Source organism: Amblyraja radiata, chromosome 6 (assembly GCF_010909765.2).
Source record: "Amblyraja radiata isolate CabotCenter1 chromosome 6, sAmbRad1.1.pri, whole genome shotgun sequence".
In the NCBI taxonomy this organism is placed as follows: domain Eukaryota; kingdom Metazoa; phylum Chordata; class Chondrichthyes; order Rajiformes; family Rajidae; genus Amblyraja; species Amblyraja radiata.
In genome coordinates this window covers 30,016,396-30,040,644 of record NC_045961.1, presented here as the reverse complement: position 1 = coordinate 30,040,644, position 24,249 = coordinate 30,016,396, and the positions used below count along the sequence as shown (strand labels likewise).

The 24,249-nt window shown below is 44.9% G+C and overlaps 1 protein-coding gene across 1 annotated transcript in view; it reads right to left on the bottom strand.

Moving 5' to 3' along the window:
• slc36a4 (solute carrier family 36 member 4) overlaps positions 1-24,249 on the bottom strand; it is a 290,588-nt gene that overhangs the window by 175,250 nt on the left and 91,089 nt on the right. The window lies entirely within an intron of this gene.

Sequence of the window (24,249 nt, the reverse complement as noted above, 5' to 3'; positions counted from 1 at the left end):
AGAATGTTGTAAGTTTCTATAAGATCCCCTCTCAATCTCCTAAATTCTAGAGAGTATAAACCAAGTCTATCCAGTCTTTCTTCATAAGACAGTCCTGACATCCCAGGAATCAGTCTGGTGAACCTTCTCTGCACTCCCTCTATGGCAATAATGTCCTTCCTCAGATTTGGAGACCAAAACTGTACGCAATACTCCAGGTGTGGTCTCACCAAGACCCTGTACAACTGCAGTAGAACCTCCCTGCTCCTATACTCAAATCCTTTTGCTATGAAAGCTAACATACCATTCGCTTTCTTCACTGCCTGCTGCACCTGCATGCCCACTTTCAATGACTGGTGTACCATGACACCCAGGTCTCGCTGCATCTCCCCTTTTCCTAGTCGGCCACCATTTAGATAATAGTCTGCTTTCCTGTTTTTGCCACCAAAATGGAGAACCTCACATTTATCCACATTATACTGCATCTGCCAAACATTTGCCCACTCACCCAGCCTATCCAAGTCACCTTGCAGTCTCCTAGCATCCTCCTCACAGCTAACACTGCCCCCCAGCTTAGTGTCATCCGCAAACTTGGAGATATTGCCTTCAATTCCCTCATCCAGCTGTTGTCATTGTGATCCTAGCTGTTTTGCTGTTGTCATTTTGCAACAACAACAAAATTAACCAAGGAAGCAAATTTATTGAACAGTTTTCTGGATGAGCAAAAAATATTTCTTCAACAACACCCCCCCCCCCCCCCCCCCCCCTCCCATCTACAAACAAAAACTAATTAATCATTTTGCCACATCAAACGTAATCTTTCTTCTTTCCCAAAACTTTTATTCTTTCTGCTTAAAGTGGAAGAAGAAAATGCTGGAAATATTCAGCAGGTCGTAAATAGCTTTAACACATCAGGCCATTGATTTTACATCAGAACTCCCTTACATTCCTCAACTGTCTGCTTTTTCTGTTCCTTTTTCTGCTGCCATTTTAAATTTTCAACATCTGCAATATTTGTTGCTTTTAGGTTTTTAGACATAGTTTGCACGGCAAAAAGAAACTCACTAATAATCTCACTGCTCTTCCCTCCAACTATCTTTCCACTCTCCTCCCCTGACATTCGATTCAAAGGCACCAGGCACCACTTCATATTCCAGCACTACAACTCCATAACAGTTCCCGTCAGAGGATTGAAAATCTACAGGAACTGCAGATGCTGGTTTAAACCGAAGATAGACACAAAAAGCTGGAGTTAATCAGAGGGTCAGACAGCATTTCTGGAGAAAAGGAATGGGTGGCTTTTTGGGTCTGAAGAAAGGTTTCGACCCGAAATATCACCTATTCCTTTTCTCCAGAGATGCTGTGTGACCCTCTGAGTTACCCCAGCTTTTTGTATCTATAGAAGATTGAAAATAGCAGGCCGAAATAACCAGACAAAGCTTGAGTCAGACTGCGACCGATATCCAACAGAGGGGCCTATTTTGCAACCAGCAGGAGCGTTCAATGTCATGTCCTTACCCAGGCATTGATGCCAAATGTACATTAGAAGTTTAGAAACAAAATTAGCACTAGGTATCCACTCCCCTATTCAATGAGATCATGGCTGGTCAAATTTCTTCAGTCATTTTCTTGTACTGACCTCATCACCTTTGAGTTCCTTATTATCTAAAAGATTATCACCTTGATAAATGAACATTGACTTCTCCAATTTCGACCCAAAACGTCACCCATTCCTTCACTCCATAGATGCTGCCTCACCCGCTGAGTTTATCCAGCATTTCTGTCCACCTTTAAAAAATTATCAATCTCAGTCTTGAATATACTCAGAAGATAAGACACAAAAAGCTGGAGTAACTCAGCAGGTCAAACAGCATCTCTGGAGAAAAATTATCGGTGATTTCTCAGGTTGAGACCCTTCTTCAGACTGAGAGTTGGGGGAATTGAATATACTCAGATTCATTTCCCTCTGGGTAAAAAAAAAATCTCCTCATTGCTGCCCTGATTTTCTGATGTCTCATTTTTGAGATGGTAACCATCATTCTGGACAACTTCAACTCAGGGGAAACATTAACTTTGCATCCACTCCATCAAGCTCCTGAGGAATTCTGTGCATCTCAATAAGAACTTTTCTCAGGCTGAATTTCTAGAGAATGAACCTGGTCTGCCTAATCATTCCTCAGGCAGCAAGCCTACTATCAATGATTCGATGTGGTACCCCTTTGCTGCACTTTTCTATTGTAAGCAAATGCTTTTTTTCAATAGAATGAGCAGAACAGTGCACAGAGTTCAATATACAGTCTCGCCAGGGCTCAAACGATTAGAGCAGGGAATTTCTTGAACTCAAATCATATTGCAGCAAAAGCCTTCATACTATTTGCCTTCCTAAATACTTCTTTAATCTACAAATTAACCTAGTGATTCGTGAACAAGACCGCTGAACATCTTTTAATCTCCTATATTTACACTAGCCTTTTTTTCTCCACCGTTATGAATTATCTCATATTTTCCACATTATAATCTATCTGCCACAACCTTGCCCCATTCACCTTTCCTGATTCTACTCTTGAAGATATTGTACATCCTCCTCACAGCCTTCAGCTCCACCGAGCTTTATATCACCAGTAATGTAATGTAGCAATGGTGTTAACATGCTACAGCACTGCAACACATGAAGAGAATCAAATCATGATTCCTATTAGTTTATGCGCATAGGCAACCCACCGTTTTGTAACAACAGTAACAATACTGGAGAAGGGTCTCGACCCGGAACGTCACCCATTCCTTCTCTCCAGAGATGCTGCCTGACCCGCTGAGTTACTACAGCATTTTGTGTCTACCTTCGATTTAAACCAGCAACTGCAGTTCTTTCCTACACGTAACAATACTTCAACTATGAATTCATTACTTTGAGGCATTCCAAGTTTGAAATATTTTATACAGTAAACCCATGTTTTAATGGACTTCTTTATAATGGTTTTTGGTTATGACAACGCCATCCCCGACTTGTAAGGTGCACCAGCGGACCCTTCTTCACCAGCTGACACGGCTGTTGTTGCGGCTCGCATTGCACCCCCTAGCTGGCAGCGGCTCACATTGCACCCCCTAGCTGTTGCTTTATCCGCTCGGCCTCTCTCCTCTTCCACCACCTCCTCCTCCTCCTCCCCCAGAGCCGCCGATATACTCCACCTGGGAAGATGTCGTCGATTGCAGAGGAGAAGAAAGAGGAGGTGGTGGAGGAGGAAGCGGAGGAATGGGCAAAGAGAAGGAAGGAGGAAGTGGCAGCGGTAGAGCGGGGAGCGGAGAAAGCCTAGGCTGACAGGAGGAAGCGGCAGCATCGGCGCCTAGTTTTAAGGTGAAACAACACATAGTACTGGAGTAACTCAACAGATTCAATCAGTCTGACGAAGGGTCCCGATCAGAAATGTCCCTATCTAAAGAACCTGCCTGACCTGCTGAGTTACCCCAGCAATTTGCATCCTTTTGTGTATCAACCAGCATCTGCAGTTCTTTGTTTCTACTACATACAATGATAATACCTTACTCGGTTATAGCAGACAATAACGTACACCATTCCTTCCCCCTATTGTCCATTATAACAAGGGTTTACGATGTAAGCATTAATGTTTAGAAAGCCTAATTTGAGCCACCAGTTAGTGTTAAGCAATTAATAATTTAGGGGCCACTGTAGCAGGCAAATAAAATTCAATCCCAACATTTAAGAGACTTTAGGATAAGCACATATATGTGCAGGAAACAGAGGGATATGGATTCCGTGCAGACAGATAAGAGTGTGTCTTGGCATCATGTTTGGCACAGACATTGTGGACCTGTTTCTTGCTGTACTGTTCTAGGTTTTGTTCTATATGACATGCATCTTATTTTGTCTAATGATACCCATTGCTCTTTATTCTAAAACCCGAGAACACAGGGATTACAGCTACAAGTTATTAAAGCAATGCTAAATAAATATGATCTTACATTTATTTTGATTCACAGATTAACTTCAACCAGGTTTCTCAAATTCCTAGTGCAGAAAGGAACTGCAGACGCTGGTTTAAACCGAAGATGGACATAAAAAGCTGGAGTAACTCAGCAGGACAGGCAGCATCTCTGGAAAGAAGGAATGAGTGACGTTTCAGAGATGAAGAAGGGACTCGACACACGAAACATCACCTATTCCTTCTCTCCAGAGATGCTGCCTGTCCCGCTGAGTTACTCCAGCTTTTTGTGTCTACCTTCTCAAATTCCTAAGTAGACAAAAAATGCTGGAGAAACTCAGCGGGTGAGGCAGCATCTATGGAGAAAAGAAGTAGGTGACGTTTCGGGTCGAGACCCTTCTTCAGACTCAAATTCCTATTTCCTTTGTGTTGGAATAAATCAATCAATTGGGAGGAGGAAATGCTGGGGGGTTTTTCGAGCAGTAGCTTATTGTTCAGGCAAAGTCAAAACATGTTCTCATTAGGATATACAGTATGCAAATGCAAATTAAATTCACCCTCTTTTTTTTTATGTGCTCTATTTTTCTGAAATAATCTGCTAAATGCGGTGATAGAGATAAAAACAGTTGGGGCATTCAATATGCTACCTTGTATTATACTGAATGAAGGGCAGTGAATGAATGTGTGTGTGATGCAAATCTAGACAAAAATCACTAGATTTACTTCACGTTGCCAGTTCAAATTCATCATGAGTTCAGTTTTACTTGTTATAGTTTACAAATCATCCTGTATTTCTTACAAATATCTACATCTGATGTAACAGGACTAATTAACATATACTGTATGCCAATTATACTGATTTTATTGTTACGGAGCATGGAAAGAGCCACTTTGACCCGACTTGCCCACACCAAAGATGCCCCATCCACTCTAGTCCCATCTGCTTGCATTTGGCCCATATCCCTCTAAACCTTTCATATCTAGGTACCTATCCAAATGTCTTTTAAATGTCGTTATAGTACCTACCCCGACTACCGTAGTTGGTAGCTCATTCCAATATACTCACAACCCCCTTTGTGAAAAAGTTGCCCCTCAGCAAATCTTTCCCTTCTCACCTCAAACCTATGTCTTCAGGTTCTTGCTTCCCCTGCGCTGGGTAAACACTCTGTGTGTTCACCCTATGTATTCCCTTCATGATCATAACCTACAGTATGTTCTCTGGTTCCCGATTCCCCTACTCTAGGCAAGAGACTCTGTGCATTGACCCGATCTATTCCTCTCATGATTTTGTTCACCTCTATAAGATCACCCCTCATCCTCCTGCGCTCCAAGGAATGGAGTCCTAGCCTGCTCAAACTTTCCCTTAAGGTCAGCCCCTCGAGTCCTGGCAACACCCTCGTAAATCTTCTCTGCACCCTTTCCAGCCTGACAACAGCGTGTTGTTCTATATAAACGTTTTCTGATTCCAGAAAGTTTTGCCAAGTGAAAAATTAGCAGCCAGCTTATTTGGAGAGAATTTGCCCCTTTTAAAAATAATGATAGATGTTGCATTTGATCCAATCTACTTAACTGTGTTTATAATCTACTTTTAATACTAGTAGGCAAGAAAGCAAACATTTAAAAAATTGATGATTTTTATTAAATTCCCAATTCTTAAAACATAGGCACGAAGAATGGTACAAATAATTGTGCATCTTATACTTTTCTACCCCCTAACATACCAATATTCTGCCGTGTTACTGCTCTCTGTGGAAGGATCAATAAAAATGTTAATTTTGCATTATCACGGTTGATTTTTTTACACTGTTAATTCTACAGTTTGAAGTTCTCATTATCCAGGACTTTACATATTCCTCCTTAATGCATTCACATCAAAGGACAGAATCGTAAGCATTTCATAACTCCCAGCATGCAGTCATTTATAATTAGTTATTTTATTTCCAAAGGAGATGCTAACCTTCGGTAGGACCCGAAGGACAAAAAATAAAGTTTCAAAATTATTGCTTAAATTGCAAAAAAAAAAAATGTGAACATATAAACTTTTAATTTCACTCACTATATTGGAACCACATTCTTTGTTTTTGCAGAATCAAACAACCTGGCTCGCAAATTGATTTACAAAACACAGCTGAGTTTGATGTACAGGCCCAATTATTGGTGCTTCACTCCCTTTCCTGCTGGACATATACAGGAAGAGATGTATCAGCAGAGCCATCTCCATCATCAAAGACCCCTACCACCCATCGCATCACTGCCATCTGGGAAGAGGTACAGGAGCATTAGCTGCAAAACCAGCAGGATGCTCCTCAGCTTCTTCCCGCAGGCTATACGACTGATAAACGGACTTTGCCCCCTGCCAAAGTATCGCGCACCAACCACCAACCTGGACACACTGCAGCAGAGCCACTGTCGTGCCGCTGCCGATCGGAACGCCTGTTGATGTTTAGTAGAGAGTAGAGTGTTTAATTTGTTCATGATATATGTATTTTTATTTCTATTTATTTTTTACTGCACACTGAATGGACACTGGTTGAGCAACGTTTTTCTGTTTGCTCTGGGTACGTGATTACTCAGGAAAATGACAATAAAGATATACTATACTATACTATACTAAATTCCAGCTGTTACATGTGAAACACATAGTACTGGAGTAACTCGGTGGGTCAGGCAGCATCTGTGAAGGAAATGTCTCGGCGAATGTTTCAGGTCGGGAACATCTTCAGACTGATTATAGTAGGATGGGAGAAAGTTGGAAAGAGAGGTGAGGTCGGGACCAAGCTTGGCAAATGATAGATGGAGGCAGGTGAGAGGAGTTTGTTTGGCAGATGGGTGGAATAATTGACAAAGGCTGGGGATGAAAAGGAGACAACAGGGTGTCAGGATAAGAGGGCAGAGGAATGAAATGTAAAGCCAGGTGGAAGATGATGTTGGTGGAAGGTGATGGGGTTACAGGGTGGGTCAAGCCAAGTGTCAAATGCTTCATGTCCAATATTTAACAAGTACATCCAACCCAACCATACCTTCACTAAGTTCCTTTTTCAACCTCCACTGTTCATTGCTCCAATAGTGGCCAGGCTCTATCTCATGTTGACGCACTACAAACCAGCATCTCTCTTCTACCTTCCCCTCCTTTAAAGCCCCTCCCATGCTATTTGGTTATCTCTGCCCCATCCCCATTATCCCCACTCCAATTCACTCTCTCCACTGCTGTTTATGGCCTTCTTCTGCCCAATTTCCGAAAACAATTTGGGATAATGATATATTTAAGACTTGAGTTTTGCTTAAGGCCACCCTTGACTCCCACACGGACATTGATTCCTACACATCCTCTATTCTGGACTTTATAAACTCCACCATCAATAGTGTCACCTCCCTCAAACAGGTGACCATATTCCCGAATCAGAAGCCATGGATGAACAGCGAGGTCAGACTACTGCTGAAAGCACGGGACACCGCTTTCAGGTCAGGCGATGCTCGAGCCTACAGCTCATCCAGGGCTAACCTGAAGAGGGGCATCAAGAAGGCCAAGCACTGCCATAAGCTCAGGATTGAGGAGCACTTCAACAACAACTCCGACCCCCGACGCATGTGGCAAGGCATCCAGGCCATCACGGACTATAGACCCTCCAACACCACCCCCACATCCAGCGACGCCTCCTTCCTTGAGGAGCTTAATCACTTCTATGGCCGCTTCGACAGGGACAATCTAGAGACAGCCATCAAGGCTGTGCTCCCTGCCGATCACCAACCCCTCACACTCACCCCCTACGACGTATACGTGGTACTGAGTAGGACTAATGCACATAAGGCTGCTGGCCCTGACGGCATCCCCGGGCGCGTACTCAGGGCCTGTGCTGCGCAGCTGACAGACGTCTGGACTGACATCTTCAACCTGTCACTTGCCCAAGCAGTTGTCCCCACGTGCCTTAAAACCACCTCCATCGTGCCAGTGCCAAAACACTCCACTGCGGCAAGCCTCAACGACTTCCGCCCAGTTGCACTTACCCCCATCATCACCAAGTGCTTCGAGAGGCTGGTCCTGGCACACCTCAAAAGCTGCCTACCCCCCACATTGGATCCCTATCAGTTTGCCTACCGCAAGAACAGTACGGAGGATGCCATCTCAACGGCACTTCACTCCGCCCTCTCCCACCTCGACAACAGAGACACTTACGTAAGAATGCTGTTCATCGATTACAGCTCAGCATTCAACACCATTATACCATCTAAACTGGTAACCTGGGCATCGATCCCTCCCTCTGCAACTGGATACTGGACTTTCTAACCAACAGACCACAGTCTGTTAGGTTAGACAAGCACACCTCTTCAACCCTCACCCTGAACACCAGCGTTCCACAGGGCTGTGTGCTGAGCCCCCTCCTCTACTCCCTCTTCACCTATGACTGCACACCTGTACATGGTACTAACACCATCATCAAGTATGCAGATGATACAACGGTGATTGGCCTCATCAGCAACAACGATGAGTCGGCCTACAGGGAGGAGGTCCAGCACTTAGCAGCATGGTGCGCTGACAACAACCTGGCCCTTAACTCCTAGAAGACCAAGGAGGTCATTGTAGACTTCAGGAAGTCCAGGGGCGGCACTCACACCCCATCCACATTAACGGGACGGAGGTGGAACGTGTTTCTAGCTTCAGGTTCCTGGGTGTTAACATCTCCGATGACCTCTCTTGGACCCACAATATCTCAACTCTGATCAAGAAGGCTCACCAGCGTCTCTTCTTCCTGAGGAGACTGAAGAAGGTCCATCTGTCTCCTCAGATCCTGGTGAACTTCTACCGCTGCACCATCGAGAGCATCCTTACCAACTGTATCACAGTATGGTATGGCAACTGCTCTGTCTCCGACCGGAAGGCATTGCAGAGGGTGGTGAAAATTGCCCAACGCATCACCGATTCCTCGCTCCCCTCCATTGAGTCTGTCCAAAGCAAGCGTTGTCTGCGGAGGGCGCTCAGCATCGCCAAGGACTGCTCTCACCCCAACCATGGACTGTTTACCCTCCTACCATCCGGGAGGCGCTACAGGTCTCTCCGTTGCTGGACCAGCAGGTCCAGGAACAGCTTCTTCCTGGCGGCTGTCACTCTACTCAACAACGTACCTCGGTGACTGCCAATCACCCCCCCCCGGACCCTCCTCCCACAGGAAAAACACTATGTCTGTATATATGCTAATGTAAATATTTATTCAAATCATATGCTATGTCGCTCTTCCAGGGAGATGCTAAATGCATTTCGTTGTCTCTGTACTGTACACGGACAATGACAATTAAAGTTGAATCTGAATCTGAATCTGAATCTGCAGTCAATAACAAAAGCAATCAAGTGCTGCAGACCTCCAGAATAAAGCTGCCTTCAAAGACAGGTCACAGTTCCATATGGCTGGTGCTTTCTCCCTAGCCCAACAGACTTTTATTCATAGACTACAGTTCTGCTTTCAATACCATTATCGCAGACGCCAGCACCATAGTGGGCCGGTTGTCAAATTATCACGAGACAGAGTAAAGGAAGAAGATTGAGAACCTCGTAACCTAGTGCCAAGACAAAAATCTTTTCCTCAATAACAGGAAGACAAATGATCGACTTCAGGAAGCGAGGCGGTACACATTCATTGACGGTGTCGAAGTAGAGGTGGTCGAAAGCATCGTTCTTAGGAGTAAATATCGCCAGCAACTTGTCCTGGACTAGCCATATCAAAGGAATGGCCCAGAATGCACACCAATACCTCTACATCCTTAGACGGCATAGGAAGTATGTCATGTCCCTAACAACTCTCACCAACTTTTACAGATGCGCCGTAGAAAGCATTTTATCGGGATGCGTCAAGGCATGATTTGGGAACAGCTCCATCCAAGATCGCAAGAAATTGCTGAGAGTTGTGGACACAGCCTAGACTATTATGCAAACCAACCTCCCTTCCATTGCCTCAATTTACACTTCACACTATCTACACTTCACATGCAAAGATGGCGGCGCCTCGCGGCAGCGGCCTCTGCAGTCTGTCTGTCTTTTTTTTATTTTTGTCCTGTTGAGTGTATAGTTTGGTTGTAGTTTATATATTGTTTTTAGCTGTGTATATGTGGGGGGCGGGGGGTGGGACTTTCAAATCTCTTTCTTGTACGGGGAACTCGACCTTTTCCGTCAGGTCTCCGTTGTCGTTGGGACCTAGCACCGTAGAGCGGCCTCCAACCGGAACGACCTGGGGGCTCCAGTCGCAGAGCCTGCGGACTCACCATCGTGGAGCTGGCCGGCGTCGGAGCGTGGAGAGCTGTGGTGGCGACCTGACTTCGGAGCTTCGGAGGCTTCAGCAGCAGGCCCGGTGGATGGTGACATCAGGAGCTCACGGGTCCCTGGTGGGAGACCGCTTTTCGGAGCTCCCGCAACGGCAACTTCTTCCGCCTGAATTGCGGGGTTGAAAACGACCCAGAGTGGGGCCTTACATCGCCCGGCGCGGCTTTAACGGCCGCGGGACTTGCCATCGCCTGCCGGGGGCTCCAACATCAAGACCCGGAGCAGGGCCTTATATGGCCCGGCGCAGCCTTAACGGCCGCGGGACTTGCCATCGCCCGCCGGGGGTTTTAACATCGGGAGAAGAATGGAAAACAGGGGAGAGACAATGACTTTGCCTTCCATCACAGTGAGGAGGAGATTCACTGTGATGGATGTTTGTGTTAATTGTGTGTCTTGGTTCTTTTTGTCCTTGTTGTATTACTGCAGAAACCAAATTTCATTTGAACCTCATTTGAGGTTCAAATGACAATAAACGGTTTTGTATTGTATTGTATTGCACTGACTTGGCAAAGCCATCAGCATAATCAAGAACATCTCACTCTGGTCACTCTCTCTTCTCCCCTCTCCCATCAGGCAAGACATACAGAAATGTGAAATTGCAAACCTCCATCTTCAGAGGCAGTTTCTTCCCAGCTGTTATCAGGCAACTGAACCATTCTTTCACCAATTAGACAGTGGTCCTGACTTAACATCTACCTCATTGGAGACCTTTGGATTATATTTAATTGGACTTTATTAAACTTTATCTTGCACTAAACATTATTCCCTTTATCTTGTAACTGCACACTGTGGACAGCTTGATTGTAATCATCTACTGTATAATCTTTTCACTGACTGGATAGCACACAACAAAATAGCACACAGGTGAAGGGAGGTTAATGGGTGGAGTAAAGATCAGTACTTTCACAAAGAATTATGGGAGGGGCCAAAATGTCTACATTTCAAAATAAATAATTTCAATGATGTCTCTGTCAAGAATTGTGCACAAACTCATGAATTTATTATCAAGTGCATCTAAAAAAGATATATGCTTTGCAGTCCATAAATAAGTATCCTTTACAGCACTTCCTAGATTTCTGCATTTATCTGCACAAGTGTGGATGCCAGAAGTCATCGCTCTTGTAGAACTATGATAGCAATGAGCACTGACATTTTCTGAGCCAATGATGTTCCTGTTCACTCATGCAATTCTCACTCCATCAAGTACATGTACATTAATGTGTCAGTTTAATTTAATCACAGTAAAAATCAGACTTTTGCTATCCAACAGTCAATTTATACTCCACCTTTCTGACATAGCAAAATAAAGCACAATCTGGAACACAATTTTAAGAATAAGCTACTACAAATCATTCCAGTTCTAATATTGGAGAGATGACACAATTCCCTGAGAATAGAAACTAGGTGCAGGATTGTGATCATGGCTGATCGTCCCCAATCAATAACCCGTGCCTGCCTTCTCCCCATATCTCTTGATGTTCCAATAAGAAGCAGCTCATAGATAAGGTCACAATATAAATCAATGAAGTAACTGCTTCATGCTCATACTATGATGCCATGTTCTGAAATAACTGAGCACCTGCAGAATCTAATTAATCACATAAAATCTTTAACAACTAATCATTGCAAAGATACAATTACATCCTACTGTGAATACATACCAATATTATCAGGTTAGATATAAACAAAAATAATTGTAAAAGGTATTAATTCACTAAATTGATGGGGTTGTGGATAATGAGGACGGCTGATAAACGATAACGAGTGAAATAGATCAGTTGGTAAAATTACAAATGGAGTTTAATCCAGACAAGCCATCCAGTCTGAGGGTCATGGAGCACAGAAACAGACCCAACTTGTCCATGCCTCCTACCAGGAAACCCAATTTAAGCTAGTTCTATTTGCCTCCTGTGTGAATAGGTTGTCTCTCAGGTTCCTCCTGTGCTCTTGAGTACTTGATTCCACTACCCCTGGAAATAAATTACATGCATTCATACCATCTGTGTCCCGAATGATGTTATACACCTCGAGGATCACCGCTCAGTGTCCTACTCCGGTCAGCTCCAAGCCTGACTGACCTCTTCATGTAGATGTGGCCGCAAATCCAACCAACATTCCCCCGAATCTTCACTTCGCTCTTTGCAGCAATGATATCTTTCCAATAACAGAATGCTCAAAACATAACACAATACTCCGAGTGTAGCCTCACCAACATCTTATACAACTGTAACATAACATAGCTTCTCCACTCAATTCGCCGACTGATGAAGGAACCCAATAATGCTACGTTCAGGGAGCAATGTACATGTACCCCAAGAACCTGGTGCTCTACTGTTCACAGTAAAGGTCCTGCACTGGTTTCACTTCCCAAAATGTAACTGCTCACACTTATGTGAATTGAACTCCATTTGACATTCCTCGATGCACTTGTCCAGCTGATCAAGATCCCGTAGTAAATCGTGATAACCATCTTCGCTGTCTATGATACCACCTATTTCAGTGTCATTTGCAAACTTACTAATCATGTCTTGTACGTTATTATCCAAATCGTTGATGTAAATGACAAACAGCAATGAGCCAGCACCAACTGGTGAGACACATCACCAGTCACAGCCCCCCAGACTGAGAATCAACCTTCCACCCAGGGGCGGATCTACTATGACTACTAATAAAGCTTAAGCTTCAGGGCCCCCAATTCCAGAGGGGCCCCAGAAGCGACTTTAGTCCAGATATTTAAATTGAAATTCCAATTTTTTTGTTTTCCTAGAAATGAATCTGATTTTTCACCTCGACTAAACCCCTCGCCTCGACTAAACTTCGCCTCACACTTAAACCTCACCTCGACTAAACCTCCCGCCTTACACATAATTCCCGCCTCGACTAATCGCCGCCTATCTCCCGCTCCCGTGGGGAGGGGCTGCGGCCGCCGTGGGTGGGAGGGCTCGATGTCGACGTCAGCGCGCGTGCGCTCCTCCCCTCCCACCGGCTCTCTTGGGCCCGCCCCCCAGTTGGAGCCGTTCTGCTCACGTGAGGCGCCGCCAACGGCCGGGGGGGCTATAAATAGTGGGAGCGGGAGGCGGCGATTAATTGAGGCGCGGATTAGGTGCGAGGTGGAGTTTAGTCGTGAGGTTGGAGGTTTAGTTAAATTGAAGTGGGGTTGTGGGGGCGGGGGGTGTGTGGGCGGCAGGGTGTGGGCTGTAGGGTGTGTGTGGGGTGGGGCAGTGAGCTTGGAGAAAAGAGAGAGGAAGAGCCATGGGGGAGAGGGGGGCATCACAGAGGAGGGGGAGAGGAGCCAGCGAGGGGGACCAGAGGGGTAGTGGCTGGAATTGGTGGTGCGATAGGGACTCACAGTGGGCGCTGGTCGCTGGTCATTCTCCTCCACCAGGATCAGAGTCTCTGCTTTCCGTTTGGCGTCATCGTCGACATCTCCGACTCTGGGCTGGGTCTCCGACTGGGCTGGGTCTTCCATGCTGGGCTGAGCTGGGTCGGGTCTCCGACGCTGGGCCGCTGCTTGGGGTGGGGCTGCTGCTTGGGGCGAGGCTGCTGGTTGGTGCTGGGCTGCTGGTTAAGGCTGGGCTGCTTCGGGTCCCTCCGAAAGTCCGGTTGGAAACCTCCACCGGCCATCCTCAGCTCCAGTAAAGATGTGGACTGTCCCGGGGAGTGTCAGGGAAAGAGACTAATCCACTTGCCGCTGACTGGCAGAAGAGATCGATCTGCACACGTGCAGTTTTTAAGATTTTTAAACCTCGCTAACATTACGACATTCAACCGATCGGAACGAAACTTGGTGGACTCGAAGTACAGGAGAACGGTGAGTGAACTGGCGAAAAATCGTAGCGCTATCGCGAACCGTTTTGCGCAAATAGAAAGACCGCCAAACCAGAAGATAACAAGATCAGAGTTTTAGTTATGTATAGATATAAGATTATTAAGGGTTTGGACACACTAGAGGCAGGAAACATGTTTCCATTGCTGGGAGCGTCCAGAACCAGAGGCCACAGTTTAAGAATAAGGGGGAAGCATTTAGATCGGAGATGAGGAAATACTTTTTCACACACAGAGATGTGAATCTGTGGAATTCTCTGCCTCAAAGGGCAGTGGAGGCCAATTCTCTGGAGGCTTTCAAGGGAGAGATAGATAGAGCTCTTAAAGATAGCAGAGTCAAGGGATGTGAGGAGAAGGCAAGAATGGGGTACTGATTGTGGATGATCAGCCATGATCACAGTGAATAACGGTGCTGGCTCGAAGGGCCGAATGGCCTACTCCCGCACCTATTGTCTATTTCATGAAATATATTTATTTTGGGGGTTATTTTACTGCAATGTGTTAGAAAAATTCTAAGCTTCTGTTATGTAAACTACTCGCAGAAAGCTTGAGAATCACTTCCAATTTATTGAAAATGCAGGAACGTTACCCCCTGATCGCCCACCGGGACCTGGACCCCGCCGGGGGCCTAGCCAGCCTCCTGGACCCCCAGCCAATACTTCCTACTTTTTTTCTGGAGGTGAATATCATGCTTAGTCCACATTGCTTAAAAATATGGGGTCTACTGTATGAGAAGGGGTTTAAAAAAAATAATAATATTAATAATATAGTGTAATTCATACAAAAAAATAGTTAAAATAAAAATTAAAAGGTTATTTAAGTATAATGTAGGCTAGCTGTAAATGAAAACACGTTCAAATTAAGGATGTTTCATTATGAATATATTTATTATAAATAATTGAAAACACTATTAACATTTATGACAGAAATAAAAATTTGTGGTGATCTGTCCTGGAACAACCCCATTGAAGAAGATAAAAGTGGTTACCCAGACCTCAATGCTGGTTACATAACAGTTCAAGCTTCAGGGCCCCAAAAATGTAGGTCCGACACTGCTTCCACCACCACCTTGCTTTCAACCAAAAGCCCATTCTGCATCCAGTCAGCTAGCTCTCCCTGAATCCCATGTGACATAATCAGCCAAGGCAGTCTGTCATGCAGAACCTTAGCAAAGGCCTTGTCCATTTGAATTACATCTACAACCGTGACCCTCATCAAACTCTTACTTACGTCTTCAAAAAAACTTTCTCCCATGCACAAAACCATGCTGACTATCCCAAACCAACCTCTTTCTTTCCAAATGTGAGCATATCTTATCCATCACAATCATCTCCTCTTATCTATCTACCACAGATGTTAAGCTACCAGGTTTATAGTTTTAAAGTTTTTCTTTCAGCCTTTCTTAAAAAGCCACATTCAAGCGTGAGATGTTACACTTTGGGATGTCAAATGCAAGGATATAATACTAAGTAAATGCCAGGAGCTTAAGGAAAATTAATATATATAGAGCAACCATGGAGTGCAACCCCATAGCTCCTGGTTTGAAGCAAAAATAACTGGATTGGATGGCAAAGAAAGTATACTGTATTACTGCCTTCATCAGAAGAGCGGGGCTCGTGTTGTCGACCTCACCGTGGTGAGCCCTGTCATCTGACCTCAGTCAGGCCAACGACAACAAACAGAGACAACAGCAGCGCCGCAGCTTGGCGCCAACCCGGAGCATGCGACCTTTTTAGGGCGGGCACCTACGGATGTCGAACCAATGGCATCACTCTGCTGCAGACTTAAGGGCCTGTCCCACTTGCATGCGATTGCATGCGTTTGGCGCGAACAAACGGAAGCGGAGTTCGCGCTAAGTTCGCGTGTGACGTAATTTGCGTCATACTTACCAATCAGCTGGGCAGGAGGCGGGTCGACTGAATTTGGGCGTCGGGTGGTGACGTCATCACGCAACACCACGCAGGGCGGTGACGTCATCGCGCAATGCCACGCGCTAGGCGTACGCCGTCAAGACGCTGCGCGCACCCTCAAAGCGCCTGCGGGCCGACAGGCCGTATATGCAGACGGAGTATATATATATATACTCTACCTATGCCTTGTGATTTTATATACTTCTATCAGATTTCCCTCAGTCTGTTCCTATGCTGTACTTTTCTATGTTTATCAATTGAGCTCAGTTGCTGGATTAAAGGAAATAATTACAACTGGTGCTCAACAAAATTGAAAAATACAGCAGCCAGCACCTTAGAGCTGCTACATCACAGAACGTTGTATTGGTCCTATTCTCTATCCACATGTACAATGCCATGAACAGGATATCTAACGTTAATAAATGTTCGCATCCAAGTCTCATTCAACTCTGCACATGCATCTGCCCCAGTCTAGCTCAAAATGCCTCTCCAGCACATAATCGCATGCAGGCAATAAAAACATATTTTGTCCTTCTCCTCTCTGATTTGCCCGTTGTGGTCTACCAAATGAAGAAATTCATTATGAGCAGCACAGCAAACGATTCAATTCATAATTTCCACAATGGAAACACTCAATTATTTAGCTCCTTAGAGACACAGAGTGATACAGTGTGGAAACAGGCCCATTGGCCCAACTTGCCCACATCGATCAACAATGTCCCATCTACCCCAGTCCCACTTGCTTGCACTTGGTCCATATCCCTCCAAACCTGTCCTATCCATGTACCTGTCTGTTTCTTAAACAATGGGATAGTCCCAGCCTCAACTACCTCCTCTGGCAGCTTGTTCCATACACCCACCACCCTTTGTGTGAAAATGTAACCCCTCGGATTCCTATTAAATCTTTTCCCCTTCACCTTGTACCCATGTCCTCTGGTCCTTGATTCTCCTATTCTGGGACACCAAGCACAACAGGAATTTGGAAAATGCACAATAAATTGTTAGATTTGGTACAATAATTTTATGGAATTCTTGCAGAAATTTTATTCGGTTAAGATATGTTCAGAACTCACAATAACTTGGAAAATATATTACCCTTGGTTGGCCTGAAAGCATGAACAACATGAATTTAAAGAAATGGAGGTAAACCTTGCTGAAACATCAAACAATGTAAATTTGAACAGAGACTTGGAGTTGAACAAATATAGAAACATAGAAAAATAGGTGCAGGAGTAGACCATTCTGCCCTTTGAGCCAGCACCCCCATTCAATATGATCGTGGCTGATCATCTAAAATCAGTACCCTCCTCCCTGTATGTCTTGATTCCTTTAGCCCTAAGTGCTACAGTGTTTGGGACAAAGACCCATCATTTATTTATTGCCTTTGTACTCCACAATTTGAGATTTGTAATAGAAAAAAATCACATGTGGTTAAAGTGCACATTGTCAGATTCTATTAAAGGGCAATTTTATACATTTTGGTTTCACCATGTGGAAATTACAGCAGTGTTTATATATAGTCCCCCCATTTTAAGGCACCATGTTTGGGACACATGGCTTCACAGGTGTTTGTAATTGCTCAGGTGGTGTTTAATTGCCTCTTTAATGCGGGTATAAAAGATCTCTCAGCACCTAATCTTTCCTCCAGTCTTTCCATCACCTTTGGACACTTTTATTGCTGTTTGTCAAAATTAGGCCCAAAGTTGTGCCGATGAAAGTCAAAGAAGCCATTATGAGACTGAGAAACAAGAATAAAACTGTTAGAGACATCAGCCAAACCTTAGGCTTCCCAAATTCAATTGTTTGGAACATCATTAAGAAGCAAGAGAGCACTGGTGAGCTTACTAATCGCAAAGGGACAGGCAGGCCAAGAAAGACTTCCACAGCTGATGACAGAAGAATTCTCTCTATAATAAACAAACTCCCCCCCCAAAAACCTGTCCGACAGATCAGAAACACTCTTCAGGTGTGGATTTGTCAATGACTACTGTCCGCAGAAGACTTCATAAACAGAAATACAGAGGCTACACTGCAAGATACAAACCATAGGATGGCCGGGTTATTGTTTGCCAAGAAGTCCTTAAAAGAGCAACCACAGTTCTGGAAAAAGGTCTTGTGGACAGATGAGACGAAGATTAATTTATATCCGAGTGATGGCAAGAACAAAGTATGGAGGAGAGAAGGAACTGCCCAAGATCCAAAGCATACCACCTCATCTGTGAAACACGGTGGTGGGGGTGTCATGGCCTGGGCATATATGGCTGCTGAAGGTACTGGCTCACATCGTCATTGATGATACAACTGCTGATGGTGGTAGCATATTGAATTATGAAGTGTATAGACCCATCCTATCTGCTCAAGTTCAAATAAATGCCTCAAAACTCATTGGCCGGCGGTCCATTCTACAGCAAGACAATGATCCCAAACATACTGCTAAAGCAACAAAGGAGTTTTTCAAAGCTAAAAAACGGTCAATTCTTGAGTGGCCAAGTCAATCACTCGATCTGAACCCAATTGAGCATGCCTTGTATATGCTGAAGAGAAAACTGAAGGGGACCAGGCCCCAAAACAGATTTCGTGCAGGACAAAGTCCACACTCCTCCATGCCACTCCACACTCCTCCACACCACTACATGCGCCCGTCCCGCGCTACCCACGCGCTACCCACACGCTACCCACACGCTAGCAGATCGCGTAAATGGCACGCGAAAGACAGCCAAGTGGGACAGGCCCTTAACTCTCTTGAGAACATCCAGTGAATTGGTCACCACTCCCTTCTGTGGCAAAGAATTCCACAGATTCACAACTCTGGGTGAAGAAACTTTTCCTCATCACAGTCCGAAATGCCCTACCCCTTATTCTTAACCTGTGACCCCTGGTTCTGGACTCCCCCAGCATCGGGACATTTTTTCCTGCATCTATCCTGTCCAATCTTTTAAGAATTTTATATGTTTCTATAATATCCTCTCATCCTTCTAAATTCCAGTGAATATAAGCCCAGTCGACTCATCTTTCATTTTATGTCAGTCCCGCTATCCCAAGAATTAACCTGGTGAACCTACGCTGCACTCCCTCAATAGCAATAATGTCCTTCCTCAAATTAGGAGGCCAAAATTGCACACAATACTCCAGGTGTGGTCTCACCAGGGCCCTATACAACTGCAGTAGGGCCTCCTTGCTCCTGAACTCAAATTATCTCGCAATGATGGCCAACTGATTGGCTTTCCTCACTGCCTGCATGTACCTGCATGCTTACTTTCAGTGACTGATGTACAAGCACACCCAGGTCTCGTTGCACCTCTTCTTCTCCTAATCTGAGATAATTCAGATAATAATCTGCCTTCCTGTTCTTGCCACCAAAGTGGGTAACCTCACATTTATCCACATTATACTGCATCTGCCATGCATCTGCCCACTCACCCAACCTATCCAAGTCACCCTTCTTCTACAAGGCTCTTCAACTACTCCAGGACTTCCGTTTTCTAGGCCCCCATTCCCTCATCTTCACCATGGATGTCCAGTCACTCTTCACCTCCATCCCCCACCAGGAGGGTCTCAAAGCCCTCCGTTTCTTCCTCGACCGCAGAACCAACCAATCCCCGTCTACTGATACTCTCCTTCGCCTAGCGGAGCTGGTCCTTACCCTTAATAACTTTTTGTTTGACTCCTCCCATTTCCTCCAAATACAAGGCGTAGCTATGGGCATGCGCATGGGCCCTAGCTATGCCTGCCTCTTTTTGTAGGGTACGTCGAAAATGCTGTTTCCTTGTTCGAGGCATACTGTGGCCCTATCCCCGAACTCTATCTCCGTTACGTCGACGACTGCATTGCTGCTACCTCCTGCACCCACACACGATTCACTGACTTCGTCCATTTCACCACTAACATCCATCCGGCACTCAAATACACCTGGACCATTTCCGACATATCCCTACCATTTCTTGACCTCACTATCTCCATCGCAGATGATAGACTACTGACCGACATCCACTATAAACCCACTGACTCCCATGGCTATCTGGAATACACTTCTTCCCACCCTGCTTCCTGTAAGGACTCCATCCCCTACTCCCAATTCCTCCGTCTACGCCGCATCTGCACTCAGGACGAGGTGTTCCACACCAGGGCATCGGGGATATCCTCATTCATGAGGGAACGGGGGTTCACCTCTTCCACTATAGATGAAGCTCTCACCAGGGTCTCCTCTATACCCCGTGACTCTGCCCACACTCCCCATCGCCCCATTCGTAACAAGGGCAGAGTCCCCCTTGTCCTCACCTTCCACCCTTCCAGCCATCACATACAACAAATAATCCTCCGACATTTTCGCCACCTCCAACATGATCCCACCACTGGCCACATCTTCCCATTGTCTGCTTTCCGCAGAGACTGCTCCCTCCGTAACTCCCTGGTCAATTCGTCCCTTCCCACCCAAACCACCCCCTCTCCGGGCACTTTCCCTTGCAACCACAAGAAATGCTACACTTGTCGCTTTACCTCCCCCCTTGACCATTCAAGGACCCAAGCAGTCTTTCCAGGTGCAGCAGAGGTTCACCTGCACCTCCTCCAACCTCATCTATTGCATCCGCTGCTCTAGATGTCAGCTGCTCTACATCGGTGAGACCAAGCGTAAGCTTGCCGATTGCTTCGCCGAACACCTCCGCTCAGTTCGCAATAACCAACCTGATCTCCCGGTGGCTCAGCACTTCAACACCCCCTCCCATTCCGAATCCGACCTTTCTGTCCTGGGCCTCCTCCATGGCTAGAGTGAGGACCACACTAAATTGGAGGAGCAGCACCTCATATTTCGCTTGGGCAGTTCGCACCCCAGCTGTATAAACATTGACCTCCAATTTCAGGTAGTCCCTACTTTCTCCTCCCATTCTCAGGTCTCCCTCACCCCACTGTCTCCACCTCTTCCTTTCGTCTTCCTGCTCCCCCCACCCTCACATCAGTCTGAAGAAGGGTTTCGCCCCAAAACTTTGCCTATTTCCTTCGCTCCATAGATGCTGCCTCACCCGCTGAGTTTCTCCAGCATTTATGTCTATCCACGTCACCCTGCAGCCTCATAGCATCCTCATCGCAGCTCACACTGCCACCCAGCTTTGTGTCATCCACAAACTTGGGGATGTCACATTTAATTCCCTCGTCTAAATCGTTAATATATATTGTAAATAACTGGGGTCCCAGCACCGAGCCTTGCGGCACCCCACTAGTGGCCTGCCATTCTGAAAAGGACCCGTTAATTCCTACTCTTTGTTTTCTGCCTGCCAACCAGTTCTCTGTCCATATCAATACCCTACCCCCAATACCATGTGCTCTAATTTTGCCCACTAATCTCTTGTGTGGGACTTTGTCAAAGGCTTTTTGAAAGCCAGATACACCACATCCACTGGCTCTCTCTTATTCATTCTACTTGTTACATCCTCAAAAAATTCCAGAAGATTAGTCAAGCATGATTTCCCCTGAATAGATCCATGCTGACTTTGACCTATCCTGTCGCTGCTTTCCAAATACCCTGCTATAACATCTTTAACAATCGACTCAAGCATCTTCCCCCATTACCAATGTGAGGCTAACTGGTCTATAATTCCCCGTTTTCTTTCTCTCACCTTTCTTAAAAATTTAGGTTACATTGGCTACCCTCCAGTCCACAGGAACTGATCCTGAAAACATTGGAAAATGATCACCAGTGCATCCACGATTTCTAGGGCCACCTCCTTGAGTACTCTGGGATGCAGACCATCGGGCCCTGAGGATTTATCTGCCTTCAGTCACAACAGTTTACCTAACACCATTTCCTGACTAATGTGGATTTCCTTCAGTTCCTCCCTCCCACTAGATCCTCGGTCCCCTAGTATTTCTGGGAGATGGTTTGTGCCTTCCTTGGTGAAGACAGAACCAAAGTGCTCGTTTTACTGTTCTGCCATTTGCTTGTTTCCCATTATAAATTCAACTTGAATATCTTGAACAGTATCAATATACATAAAAACATGTCCTAATCTCACCAGTTTACAAGAAACACTGAACATTTCTCTCTCTGAAACAGCGGTGTGCAAATTTTGCCTTTGGATCCAAAGGGCCTGTCTTTTGCCTATGGATCCAAAGCGACTTCTTTTGCGGGTGCAGGCGACAGTCATAGTCTCGTTGAATCGCCCAGAAGTGAATGTATCACACGCATCCTACGACTATGTGGAAGACAAGCTACGACTATCTACGACTATCTACGACTTAATTGCCGATGCACTCGTGACAATTGGCGACCCAATAGTGGGGACTGAAGATGACTACACCCACGAGCACAGAAAGCAAGCTACGACTGGCTACGACTCTATAGTCGTAAGATCACCTACAAAATGACGTTAGATTTTTCAAACGTTCTTTTAAATTCAGTCTATTGCTTGTTTCAGTGTTAGATTTATCGAGATGTATAAAAATAAAATCCTTTTCAATGCAATGCATTTGAAGTGCTTATGTCTGTTTTCTTCATCAAAATAAATGTGAAAAGTCAAAATTTAAATACAGTGCATTCTTTCCTTGCGTTTGTGTGTGCTTCAATTATCTAAATATATATAACCATATAACCATATAACAATTACAGCACGGAAACAGGCCATCTCGGCCCTACAAGTCCATGCCGAACAATTATTTTCCCCTAGTCCCATCTACCTGCACTCAGACCATAATCCTCCATTCCTTTCCCATCCATATACCTATCCAATTTATTTTTAAATGATAAAATCGAACCTGCCTCCACCACTTCCACTGGAAGCTCATTCCACACAGCTACCACTCTCTGAGTAAAGAAGTTCCCCCTCATGTTACCCCTAAACTTCTGTCCCTTAATTCTGAAGTCATGTCCTCTTGTTTGAATCTTCCCTACTCTCAATGGGAAAAGCTTGTCCATGTCAACTCTGTCTATCCCTCGCATCATTTTAAAGACCTCTATCAAGTCCCCCCTTAACCTTCTGCGCTCCAGAGAATAAAGACCTAACATTCAACCTTTCTCTGTAACTTAGTTGCTGAAACCCAGGCAACATTCTAGTAAATCTCCTCTGTACTCTCTCTTTGTTGACATCCTTCCTATAATTGGGCAATATGAGAAATAAATAATGAGATATAAGTGATGACATGAGGGACTAGTATGATAACATGGCGACCCCAATACGACTAGACCTACGACTACAAAAAGTATAGATTTTCTCCATGGCGACCAATTTTTGGTCACAGAAAATTTCTCAACATGTTGAAAATTTTTTGCCGACCATACTGAGGCCGCGACTAGTTCCCAGAATGCGAGAACTCCTCCCGACCATGAAGGAGACCACCTGCGACCATGTGGTGACCATGTGGCGATTTTGTGGCAAGAGCAGAGTCTCCTGCACTCGCCAAAGAGGTCGCCTAATTGGGACAGGCCCTTTAGGATTTGGGGAACAAAACAATAAAATCAGGATAAGCTCTTCATAAAATGAGGTCTATGAGTAACACCAGTGCACTGGTTCCATGACTCACTTTACTTTGCAAAAAGATGTATTAATGAACCAAACAAACTGAAAAACCGACTAAAGATTGTGAAAGCTAAGTGTACAAATCCCTCCACGGCTCTTATGATAATGACTTCAAATTAATTAAAATTTTATCTGCAACCAAACTGGCCCAACAGCATTCCTCTGAAATGCAAAAGTCAGAAAAATACATTGCCTACATGGATATCCATGAAGATCTCTCATCATCCGCCCTCATCTCTAGTATAAGAGAACAACAAATTATTCCACGATGTCACAAGGAGGAAATTCAGTCTGTGTTTTAGAAGCTGTGCTTCAATTCTGACCTTTCTCTTTTGCTCTGAATTAACTCCCCAGGTAGTTTCCTCTTTCTATGCTCTATTGCTGTTTGAATTTTCATTTTGATTCTTCTGCAAATAGTTTTTTCCCTTCACTCCTTGCAATTTCTATGCTTATTTTTTCCATGGTTATACCAATAAATAGTACTTTTCCACAGACGTGTACAGCTGAACTCTCACTTTTACTGATATGCATTAAGTTCCTTATTTGGGTATAATTGGAACAGGAGTAGATAATTCGGGCTCTCAAGTATGCTCCTCCATTCAATGGGATCATGGCTGATTTTCAGCTGCAATGCTGTTTCCCTGCTTTGACTAAATATCCCTCAATTCCCCTAATATCCAAAAACCTATCTATCCATGTTTCCAATCAAATAAATGAACAAACCTCCAGAGGTCCCCAAGGTAGAGCATGCCAAAGATTTACTATCTTCACTTCAATTC